The sequence below is a fragment of the Pseudophryne corroboree genome, chromosome 3, assembly GCF_028390025.1.
Source record: "Pseudophryne corroboree isolate aPseCor3 chromosome 3, aPseCor3.hap2, whole genome shotgun sequence".
In the NCBI taxonomy this organism is placed as follows: Eukaryota; Metazoa; Chordata; class Amphibia; order Anura; family Myobatrachidae; genus Pseudophryne; species Pseudophryne corroboree.
In genome coordinates this window covers 18,328,206-18,340,799 of record NC_086446.1, presented here as the reverse complement: position 1 = coordinate 18,340,799, position 12,594 = coordinate 18,328,206, and the positions used below count along the sequence as shown (strand labels likewise).

General features: G+C 46.6%; 1 protein-coding gene and 1 pseudogene across 1 annotated transcript in view; both read left to right on the top strand.

The window, feature by feature from the left end:
• Positions 1–12,594, top strand: part of LOC135057020 (zinc finger protein 585A-like) — a 305,581-nt gene that overhangs the window by 174,167 nt on the left and 118,820 nt on the right. The gene's annotated exons all lie outside the window — the stretch shown is intronic.
• On the top strand, positions 6,211–6,329 carry LOC134895949 (5S ribosomal RNA; annotated as a pseudogene).

The following is a 12,594-nucleotide window of genomic DNA, read 5'->3' as shown; positions in this document are numbered from 1 at the left end:
TCTCAAAGATCTTTTGGATCCTGAGTTGAGTAGACTTGTCATAGCTTTGCAACACTACCTCCCATTTCCCATAAAATCGAGGAGCTCGCGATTCCACATCGGGCACCAGAGCCTGTCTCTCGTAGAAAATATTATTTAGTAAAGATGCTCTTAATTCAGCAATAGAAGGAGAATGCCTGTGCAGCCAGTGACTAAGAAACAATTTCTTAGCTATGGTTAGCATAACAGTTAAAGCAGGGACAATCTTCGTTTTCTGAGGGCCTAACTCCCTGTCTGAGAAGCAATAGAAAAGGCAGGCGGCTGGGAGTTTGCAAAGGTGGAGTGAGAACACATCATTAATATTATAATTCATTAACCTGTTCCAAAAAGTTCTAATCTTTCTACAGCCCCAAAAGCTATGGAGGTATGTGGCGTCAGCCATCCCGCACTTAAAACAGCGACCAGAAGAGGCCAGGGTAAAATAGGAGTGTTGTTTCGGGGAGATATAAGCCCTATTTAAAAACTTAAGGTGTGTTTCCTGTAAGGCTGCCGATTTCAAGTACTTAAGTGTGTAGGATAGCGTCGACATAGGTGGGAGATCAGGGACGTCTTGCAACCAGCGACAGTGGAGCTTAGATTGTAAAGTCCGCCTCCCAGAGTCTATGAGAATGGAATGTAAATTACGTATCCTATAACCAAGGGTTAAACTTGAGTGTAAGAAGGGAGTTAGGGGATCAGTATCACTATCAAGAGGCATTGCAGTCGGTAGCGACTGTGCAAAATGGCGAGATTGTAGATACATAAAGAAATGGCTATTTGGTAACTCATATTTATTAATTAGAGTAGAGAGGGGGTATATGACACCGCCCGGGTCAAAGATGTCTCGTATAGATGAAATGCCCCTTTCCGTCCATGTAAGGTAAGTTTGGTTTTCAAGGCCAGGTGTGAATTGGGGGTTACCCCAGAAAGTAGTGTATGTGGAGTTAGCAAAATTCCATGCTTTATAAGTGTTGCAGAAGAGTATATTAGACTTCAAATGTGGGGGGATCAGTGAGGCGCGGGCATGAAGTAAGGCAGCTGGAGAAAATGGACGGAAAAGGGGGCCCTCAACATCAAGGAGGGTATATACTGATCCACCAGAAAATCAGTCTACAATATAGCGGAACAGTGCCGCCTTTGAGAAAGCAGAGATATCCGGCAGCCCAAAGCCTCTCCCCACCCTTGGCAATCGCAACGTGTGACGAGATACTCTAGATTTTTCCCCCGACCAAATACATTTTGTGAAGAGAGAGTCGAACCGTTGGGTATCAGACTTGGAGAGCTGCAGTGGGAGCATTTGGAGGACGTAAGACAATTTAGGAAAAACGAAGTTCTTGATAACCACCTCTCTACCGGACAGGGATAAAGGTAAATCCATCCACCCTTTCAATATTCTCTCCGAAGAAGTGTAGACATGATGGAAATTTGCAGAATAAAGGGCGCTTAAAGTAGGGGGGATCATAATGCCTAGATATTTAAGCGAGGAGTGACAAATAGTGAATTGTGTCATGGAGGGGGGTGGAAGGGTTGAGGAGTGGGGAGAGCCCAGAAGGAGGAGTCGGGATTTATCGTAGTTGACTCGAAAGCCTGAAAAGGAACCAAAACATTCTATAATAAATTTTATGGCAGGGATAGAAAATTGAGGTTTTGAGGCAAACAATAGCATGTCATCAGCAAACAAACTGAGTTTTATTTCAGTTGACCCAACCATAATACCAGTATTCAAGGGAGCTGTGCGCAAGGCAATGGCTAGCGGCTCAACGGCCATAGCAAATAAAAAGATGTGAGAGAGGACATCCCTGTCTTATTCCCCTATGAAGAGGAATCTGGGAAGAAAGATAACTATTAGAGAGTATTTGGGAAGAGGAGTTAGAATACAGAAGCTGAACTGCACGGATGAAAGCATCCGGGAGCCCAAACCTGTGCATGGTATCAAATAGGTGGTCCCAGGTGACTAGGTCGAAAGCCTTTTCAGCATCCAGAGATTGAAGGGCAAAAGGCTCTTGACTTTCCGAGGCCTCCAACCATTGCATGACAGACAACACCTTGCGCACATTTACCGCAGAATGGCGACCCCAGATAAACTCCGTTTGGTCCTCTTGAATTAGGGAAGGCAGTAAGGGTTTGACCCGATCCGCCATAATTTTTGTGTAGAGTTTGTAATCCGTATTTAATAGGGAAATAGGACTAAACGAAGTAGGGGGTCCCTTCCTGGTTTGTGTAGAATTTTCAGAATCGCGGAATTAAAATAAAGAGGGGGGGTGGTCCTGTTAAGAGGAGGTTGAAGAGGGCGCAGAGGGGCTTGACCAGATGGGGGGCTAAACTTTTGTAATATTCATTGGTCATGCCATCGGGCCCAGGGGCTTTGCTTGTTTTTTCAGGTTTTTAATTTCGTGCAGCACTTCCTCTTCAGAAATGGGGGCTACCAAGGACTGGGAGGAAGGAGAAGACAGCGAGTGGAGTGGAGTGTGATTGAGGACCAGAAAGAGTGTTGTTGCCTATCAACAGTGGGGGCAGAATATAACGAGGAGTAGAAGGAGTGGAGTACTTCAGAGACTTGGCTACTATTATGAACCACCGCGCCATTGGCTTTTTTTCAGAGCACGGATGAGCGTTGGTGGGTGTTGGCCTTTTAAAAGATTAAAAAGCAATCTACTATATCGATTGCCAAACTTATGGAATCTACTTTGAGGCATGAATGTTAGTTTAGATTCGATTTGGGTCAAAAGTTTATCAAACAGAGACTTTTGCTCATAATATTGTTTTTTAGTTGCTGGGGAGGGATTTTGTGTAAATGCCTGGTAAGCGTCAGTAAGTTTCGACTGGGAATCCAGGTATAAAGCTTGGGTGTCCTTCTTATGTTTGGAAGTGTATGAGATAATAGAGCCCCTAAGTACAGGCTTAGAGGCCTGCCAATACCGAAGAGGTGAGTCCTCCTCGGTTGTAGCATTGCTATGTTTAAAGTCCGCCCATGAAGTCTCCAGCATATTACGGAATTGTATGGAGTTAGCAAGGTGGGACGGGAAACGCCACTGTCTGACAGGGCCCCTGTCAGGAAAGGTAGTGAGAGTCATCCAGCAGACCGCATGGTCAGATAGAGATACAGGTTCAATTCTGGAATCCTGAACCCTATTAAACATGGAGGTAGATATAAATAGTCAATCCTTGACAGTGCTATGAGATACCGAGAGACAGGTGTAATCACGGTCCATTGGATGACAAGCCCTCCAAACATCCACAAGACGCAGCTGTGACATCAGAGAAGGTAGACCATATTTAGGGATTGGGCGTCTAGATCTGGAATTAGTGTTTCTATCAAGTGCATTGGAGACAGTAGAATTAAAATCACCTGCGAGTACTAGCTGCTTGTGGGAGTGTGGGTGTCATTTAGCGGCAATAGATATAAAGAAGAATTGGGGATCAACATTAGGGGCGTATACATTGCATAGAAGGAAGCAAGTGTTTTCAAGAGTGGCATCCACAATGATAAATCTACCATCGGGGTCTGATTGGGAGGAGTGAAGTTCAACATGGACAGCGCGTTTAACTAAGATAATTACCCCACGAGCTTTAGCAGTGAATGGGGCTGACGCCAACACCCTCCAGCCTAAGGCATTGAGTTTTAATATCTCTGGTGGGAGGAGATGGGATTCCTGGAGGAAAGCTACATCTATTTGCAGCTTGGACAAGTAGAGCAGAATTGTCTTCCGCTTCACAGGGGAATGGAATCCGCCAACATTATATGTGCAGAATTTTACACTAGCCATTCAAAAACAGAGAAGGACATGACTCACGGTAATGTGCAGCAAACCCAGAGCATAATACAGCATGGTGTCCCAGGACCGGAAATACGCCTTCCACAATATACAGTACTGTAACGAGGAAAAGAGACAGACAAACCAAGACACAAAAGGGGAAAAACATTGTGGAGAAAAAAGGGGGAGAACAGCAGGACAGAGCCAGAGAGAAGAGGATCTGTAGATAGACATTGATAATGCACTTCTGGTACAAACAGACATTAATAAACAGTCAGTTCACCAGAGCATGAACTAGGAGAAAACTCCGGGCTTTCCCCAGCCCGGTAACTTGCTGGAATAATAGGCATGGCTTATGCATAGATAAACATCTGGGATCCAGCACTGCTAATGTAGGGGAACACCTTAAAGATACATTGAGCAAAAATCACAGGCAGTATGGTGCCCATATGGCGCACATAGAAATATGTAAAGGTGCATCTTCTCAAAAGTGATCCCAGAGAACTCCAGCAATAAAGGCCATATCAGCCACAGGTATAATAAAACATAACAACGAATCAGGGAAGTAACTAGGAACAGAACTATGAAATGATTGAGTGTCACAGTGCTATCTAGCACCCAGAGGTGGAGTCAGAAGGCTGCAGATGTGGCAAAGAGCGGTTACACTCCTCCTCTTTTAAGTATGATTCGGCATCGGCCACAGTGGAGAAGTCAGTAAATGATGATCCCCTGAATAAGCGCAGCCACGCGGGGTAAATGAGAGCGAACTTCCTGTTTGATTTAGCAAGACTAGAGCAAAGTGGGGTGAACTCACGCCTCGCCCTAGCCACCTCTGCAGAATAATATTGAAAGTTATAGATCCGGAAATCATTCCATTGTAGAACCCGTTTGCGTCTAGAGGCAGACCAAATATTATCCTTATGGATGTAGTTAAGACAGCGGAAGATCACGGCTCAAGGTCTGCTATCCTGTGTCGTTCTCGGAGGGCCTATGCGATGAGCTCTCTCAATGATCATTCCCGTGCAGGAATCTTGGATATCTAACAAGTCCGGCAGTGTGTCTTGAATAAACATAAAGAGTGCCGGCCCTTTAAGAGACTCTGGCAAGTTATTTTATCGGGATCTATTTTCAAGATCGTCGATTTTATTAATCAATTGATAGAGATTTCTGTAAAAAGGTACACTGCTCCTTTAAAGCTGCGACATCTTGAAACGACTCCCCAAGGCGTTGCTCATTAGCCTGGACCCGTTTGGAGAGCTGCTTAAATTGTGACTTAATGTCATGTACAGCTTGTGTGACTTTGGCAGCATGTGATTCCATGATAGGGTTAATGGAATCCTGAATGGCTTTCACCATATCAAAGTAGGTAATCAGGCCCTCAGCTTGTGAGGCATGTGTGTGAGGCCTCTGGGCAGAAGGAGCAGCATGTAGAGTGAGGGCAGTGTCTGCAGGGGAGGCAGTAGTGGGGGATAACTCACTGTTTCAGCGGCTTTGCTGCATCGGGCGCCGCTAGAAAGCACTCCATCAGGTGCAAGGGGGTTCTCCCACAGGTATCCCAATGGTCCAGGGGTGCCTCTGTGCAGTACGAACAGCGTGTGGGCTGGCGGGGGCTGGGGCTGCCACGGAGCTCACACGGCTGCTGCAGCTCTCATCAGCGCCGGAACCGGAAGTCACTTGCTTTCTTTTCACTTTCTTACGTTTCATGTATTGAAAAATAATTATATTGTCAAAAAGAAAGCTTATTGTATTTTCTGAGGAAAAAATATTGTGTGGATCACAAGATCAGCATTTAATGAGCTAGCTAATTAGCTTCTAGAAAAACTATTCCCCTTTGACCCCTCCTAACTCAGTGCTGAAGGAGCAGGTCACACAGGAGTCTCTGGTTTATATCTATCTGTATACTGTTCTTCCCTTTCCCTCCTTCTCTATGGGCTGGTTATCCCCCTGTTCTCCATAGATGTCCAGGTTGCGTATGTGTGTCAGTGCAGTGTCTCTCCAGGATGTAGTCACTATCTTGCCAGTTGGGATTCTGGGTGTCAGCATGCCGGCAGGGGACCAAGGGCTATTCCCACTCGTGGGTGACCACGACACCTATAGAGTGGGAATAGAACCTGTGGCGAGCCTGCAGTGTGGCGCTCACAGCGATCCTGCAAGCATGGTGGCGGCCAGGATCCCATAGCCAATGCATCTCTCCTTACTGGTTACAGGCTTTCTAAAGAGCTGATGCTGGTGGCTGAGAATTTCACACAGTTCTGGCCAGATTGTGGGGTTTCAGAAGCAGGGACCCATGCACGGGGAAGGCGGGAGGCAATGCGGTACAATCCCCATGAGTAGTTGGTAGGGGCAGACTTGGTCAATGCCTACCCTAGTAGAGAGGGTAACACACTAAGAGATAGGTGATCCAGCCAGCTGGAACAACAATGCCAGAGCCGCATTCACCTACAGCCACCCCACACTGGATATGCCCAATCTCATCTGATCTTGGAAACTATGCAGTGTTGGGCCTGGTTAGTACTTGGATGGGAGAGCACCTGGGAATACAATGTGCTGTAGGTAATGGAGATTATTGGCTGCAAAGCCACTCTTTCACCCTATGTAAAAGAGTTCGACAGGAGGTAACTTTTACATCAGTGTTTATACTGGGCCTAATTCAGATCTGATCGCAGCAGCAAATGTGTTAGCTAATGGGCAAAACCATGTGCACTGCAGGGGGGTCAGATATAACGTGCAGAGAGATTTCCATTTGAGTGGGGTATATTGTTTCTGTGCAGGGTAAATCCTGGATGCTTTATTTTTACTCTGCAATTTAGATTTCAGTTTGAACACACCCCACTAAGTCTAGATCTGTCTGCACATGTTGTATTTGCCCCCCCCCCCTGCCCCACATGGTATTGAACAGTAGCTAACAAATTTTCTGCTGCGATCAGATCTGAATTAGGCCCATGATTCTCAATACATACATTTTCCAAATTTATGACTCGACATCCAGGGAATCTAACCTAGGACGTAAAGTATTACGTTCAGATAAGTATGGATGAGCTCTCCCATAGGGACAGTTTTTGTACATCCCCAAGTGTATTGAAGTGTCCTCCAGATGAAGAAAAGAGATCCCTCCCTCATTTGTTGGATATATTAGTAAGATGTTTATAGTTGTTCTTCAACCTATCCTTCTGGCTTTTTAAGTTCAAACTTAAGGGGAGTGAAGAAACTTTTATAGAAGTAATTAGCTGGCTCATTAATGGCGATGCCTCCATTCCACTCTAACCCCAAGTGTCATGAAGTGTCCCCCAGATGAAGCTAGAAAGAGAGAAAGTACCATAAGTCCAGTAAGTAACATAAATCTTATTTTTGATTAAACCATGTAAGCTTGCAGCCCAATGTGCAGAGTTCCTCTTACGTTCCTACTCTATGAAATATGCTTCATACCCCATTACATTGCAGGTGGAATGTACTCGCCTCCTAGATACAGAGAGTGACATCTAGACAAGGGCTGGAGTGTGAGACCTTTGTATTCATCAACCACTTGCCTGGCGTGGTCACCTCTGATGTGACTAATCAGAAATGCCAACCTCAGAGGGACCTACTTGCCTCTCAGCATCTATGTACCCTCCCCCAATGCCTGCTGTACATCCAAGCACTGCTGATCAAGCAGCCCAGCTGCACCCCTCACCCAACAGCTGCTGAAAGGAGCATCTGCTGGGGAAATGTAAATGATGCAGCCCCCAGTGTATTTTGGTGGCTGTTTCTCTTTGGAAAGGTGCAATATCACGATATATCAGTCACCGATGATCTAAAAACTAGAGATGTGCACTTGAAATTTTTCGGGTTTTGTGTTTTGGTTTTGGGTTCGGTTCCGCGGCCGTGTTTTGGGTTCGACCGCGTTTTGGCAAAACCTCGCCGAATTTTTTTTGTCGGATTCGGGTGTGTTTTGGATTCGGGTGTTTTTTTCAAAAAACCCTAAAAAACAGCTTAAATCATAGAATTTGGGGGTCATTTTGATCCCAAAGTATTATTAACCTCAAATACCATAATTTCCACTCATTTTCAGTCTATTCTGAACACCTCACACCTCACAATATTATTTTTAGTCCTAAAATTTGCACCGAGGTCGCTGGATGACTAAGCTAAGCGACCCTAGTGGCCGACACAAACACCTGGCCCATCTAGGAGTGGCACTGCAGTGTCACGCAGGATGGCCCTTCCAAAAAACACTCCCCAAACAGCACATGACGCAAAGAAAAAAAGAGGCGCAATGAGGTAGCTGTGTGAGTAAGCTAAGCGACCCTAGTGGCCGACACAAACACCTGGCCCATCTAGGAGTGGCACTGCAGTGTCACGCAGAATGGCCCTTCCAAAAAACACTCCCCAAACAGCACATGATGCAAAGAAAAAAAGAGGCGCAATGAGGTAGCTGTGTGAGTAAGCTAAGCGACCCTAGTGGCCGACACAAACACGTGGCCCATCTAGGAGTGGCACTGCAGTGTCACACAGGACGGCCCTTCCAAAAAACACTCCCCAAACAGCACATGACGCAAAGAAAAAATAAGATTTTACTTACCGATAAATCTATTTCTCATAGTCCGTAGTGGATGCTGGGGACTCCGTCAGGACCATGGGGAATAGCGGCTCCGCAGGAGACAGGGCACAAAAGCAAGCTTTTAGGATCACATGGTGTGTACTGGCTCCTCCCCCTATGACCCTCCTCCAAGCCTCAGTTAGGTACTGTGCCCGGACGAGCGTACACAATAAGGAAGGATCTTGAATCCCGGGTAAGACTCATACCAGCCACACCAATCACACCGTACAACTTGTGATTTGAACCCAGTTAACAGTATGATAACAATGAAGTAGCCTCTAAAAAAGATGGCTCACAACAATAATAACCCGATTTTTTTGTAACAATAACTATGTACAAGTAATGCAGACAATCCGCACTTGGGATGGGCGCCCAGCATCCACTACGGACTATGAGAAATAGATTTATCGGTAAGTAAAATCTTATTTTCTCTAACGTCCTAGTGGATGCTGGGGACTCCGTCAGGACCATGGGGATTATACCAAAGCTCCCAAACGGGCGGGACAGTGCGGATGACTCTGCAGCACCGAATGAGAGAACTCCAGGTCCTCCTCAGCCAGGGTATCAAATTTGTAGAATTTAGCAAACGTGTTTGCCCCTGACCAAGTAGCTGCTCGGTAAAGTTGTAAAGCCGAGACCCCTCGGGCAGCCGCCCAAGATGAGCCCACCTTCCTTGTGGAATGGGCATTTACAGATTTTGGCTGTGGCAGGCCTGCCACAGAATGTGCAAGCTGAATTGTACTACAAATCCAACGAGCAATAGTCTGCTTAGAAGCAGGAGCACCCAGCTTTTTGGGTGCCTACAATATAAACAGCAAGTCAGACTTTCTGACTCCAGCCGTCCTGGAATTATATATATATATATTTTCAGGGCCCTGACAACGTCTAGCAACTTGGAGTCCTCCAAGTCCCTAGTAGCCGCAGGCACCACAATAGGTTGTTTCAGGTGAAACGCTGACACCACCTTAGGAAGAAACTGGGGACGAGTCCGCAGTTCTGCCCTGTCCGAATGGAAAATCAAATATGGGCTTTTGTAAGACAAAGCCGCCAATTTTGACAATCGCCTGGCCGAGGCCAGGGCCAACAGCATGGTCACTTTCCATGTGAGATATTTCAAATCCACAGATTTGAGTGGTTCAAACCAATATGATTTGAGGAATCCCAACACTACGTTGAGATCCCACGGTGCCACTGGAGGCACACAAGGGCTGTATATGCAATACTCCCTTGACAAACGTCTGGACTTCAGGAACTGAAGCCAATTCTTTCTGGAAGAAAATCTATAGGGCCGAAACTTGAACCTTAATGGACCCCAATTTGAGGCTCATAGACACTCCTGTTTGCAGGAAGTGCAGAAATCGACCTAGTTGAAATTTTTTCGTGGGGCCCTCCTGGCCTCACCCACGCAACATATTTTTACCACATGTGGTGATAACGTTGTGCGGTCACCTCCTTCCTGGCTTTGACCAGGGTAGGTATGACCTCTTCCGGAATGCCTTTTCCCTTAGGATCCGGCGTTCAAACCGCCATGCCGTCAAACGCAGTCGCGGTAAGTCTTGGAACAGACAAGGTCCCTGCTGGAGCAGGTCCTTTCTTAAAGGCCGATGCCACGGTTCCTCTTGGAACAGACATGGTATTTGCTGAAAGCAAATCCCTTCTTAGCTCCCGAGGCCATTAGTCCTCTGTGAGCATCTCTTGAAGTTCCGGTTACCAAGTCCCTCTTGGCCAATCCGGAGCCACGAGTATAGTTCTTACTCCTCTATGTCTTATAATTCTCAATACCTTGGTTATGAGAAGCAGAGAAGGGAACACATACACCGACTGTTACACCCACGGTGTTACCAGGACGTCCACAGCTATCGCCTGAAGGTCTCGTGACCTGGCGCAATACCTGTCCCATTTTTTTGTTCGGGCGGGACGCCATCATGTCCACCTTTGGTCTTTCCCAACGGTTCACAATCATGCGGAAAACTTCCCGATGAAGTTCCCACTCTCCCGGGTGGAGGTCGTGCCTGCTGAGGAAGTCTGCTTCCCAGTCGTCCACTCCCGGAATGAACACTGCTGACAGTGCTATCACATGATTTTCCGCCTAGCGAAAAATCCTTGCAGTTTTGCCACTGCCCTCCTGCTTCTTGTGCCGCCCTTTCTGTTTACGTGGGCGACTGCCGTGATGTTATCCCACTGGATCAATACCGGCTGACCTTGAAGCAGAGGTCTTGCTAAGCTTAGAGCATTATAAATTTGCTCTTAGCTCCAGTATATTTATGTGGAGAGAATTCTCCAGACTTGATCACACTCCTTGTGTGACTGCTCCCCAGCCTCTCAGGCTGGCCTCCGTGGTCACGAGCATCCAATCCTGAATGCCGAATCTGCGGCCCTCTAGAAGATGAGCACTCTGTAATCACCACAGGAGAGACACCCTTGTCCTTGGATATAGGGTTATCCGCTGATGCATCTGAAGATGCGATCCGGACCATTTGTCCAGCAGATCCCACTGAAGAGTTCTTGCGTGAAATCTGCCGAATGGAAGCGCTTCGTAATAAGCCACCATTTTTACCAGGACTCTTGTGCAATGATGCACTGACACGTTTCCTGGTTTTAGGAGGATCCCGATTAGCTCGGATAACTCCCTGGCTTTCTCCTCTGGGAGAAACACCTTTTCCTGGACTGTGTCCAGAATCATCCCTAGGACCAGCAGACGTGTCGTCGGAACAACTGCGGTTTTGGAATATTTAGAATCCACCCGTGCTGTCGTAGAACTACTTGAGATAGTGCTACTCCGACCTCCAACTGTTCTCTGGACCTTGTTCTTATCAGGAGGTCGTCCATTTTCTTTGAAGACGAATCCTCCATTCGGTCATTACCTTGGTAAGGACCCGGGGTGCCTTGGACAATCCAACGGCATCGTCTTGAAACTGATAGTGACAGTTCTGTACCACGAACCTGAGGTACCCTTGGTGAGAAAAGGCAAATTTTGGGACATGGAGGTAAGCATCCCTGATGTCCCGGGACACCATATAGTCCCCTTGTTCTTTGCTATCACTGCTCTGAGTGACTCCATCTGGATTTGAACCCTTGTAAGTGTTCAAATTTTTCAGATTTAGAATAGGTCTCACCTAGCCTTCAGTACCACCATATAGTGTGGAGTAATACCCCTTTCCTTGTTGTCGGAGGGGTAAATTTATTATCACCTGCTGGGAATACAGCTTGTGAATTGTTTTCAATACTGCCTCCCTGTCGGAGGGAGACATTGGTACAGCAGACTACAGGAACCTGCGAGGGGGGAAACCTCTCGACATTCCAATCTGTACCCCTTGGATACTACTTGTAGGATCCAGGGGTCCTGTACGGTCCCATCGTCATGCTGAGAACTTGGTAGAAGCGGTGGAGGGCTTCTGTTCCTGGGAATGGGCTGCCTGCTGCAGTCTTCTTCCCTTTCCTCTATCCCTGGGCAGATATGACTCTTATAGGGACGAAAGGACTGAGGCTGAAAAGACGGTGTCTTTTTCTGCAGAGATGTGACTTAGGGTAAAAAACGGTGGATTTTCCAGCAGTTGCCGTGGCCACCAGGTCCCATGGACCGACCCCAAATAACTCCTCCCCTTTATACGGCAATACATCTTTGTGCCGTTTGGAATCTGCATCACCTGACCACTGTCGTGTCCATAAACATCTTCTTGCAGATATGGACATCGCATTTACTCTTGATGCCAGAGTGCAAATATCCCTCTGCGCATCTCGCATATATAGAAATGCATCCTTTAAATGCTCTATAGTCAATAAAATACTGTCCCTGTCAAAGGTATCAATATTTTTAGTCAGGGAATCCGACCAAGCCACCTCAGCTCTGCACATCCAGGCTGAGGCGATCGCTGGTCGCAGTATAACACCAGCATGTGTGTGTATACTTTTTAGGATATTTTTCAGCCTCCTATCAGCTGGCTCCTTAAGTACGGCCCTATCCGTAGATGGTACCGCCACTTGTTCTGATAAGCGTGTGAGCGCCTTATCCACCCTGAGGGGTGTTTCCCACCGCGCCTTAACTTCTGGCGGGAAAGGGTATACCGCCAATAATTTTCTATCGGGGGCAACCCACGCATCATCACACACTTCATTTAATTTATCTGATTCAGGAAAAACTACAGGTAGTTTTTTCACCTCACACATAATACCCTTTTTTGTGGTACTTGGAGTATCAGAAATATGTAACACCTCCTTCATTGCCCTTAACGTGTGGCCCTAAAA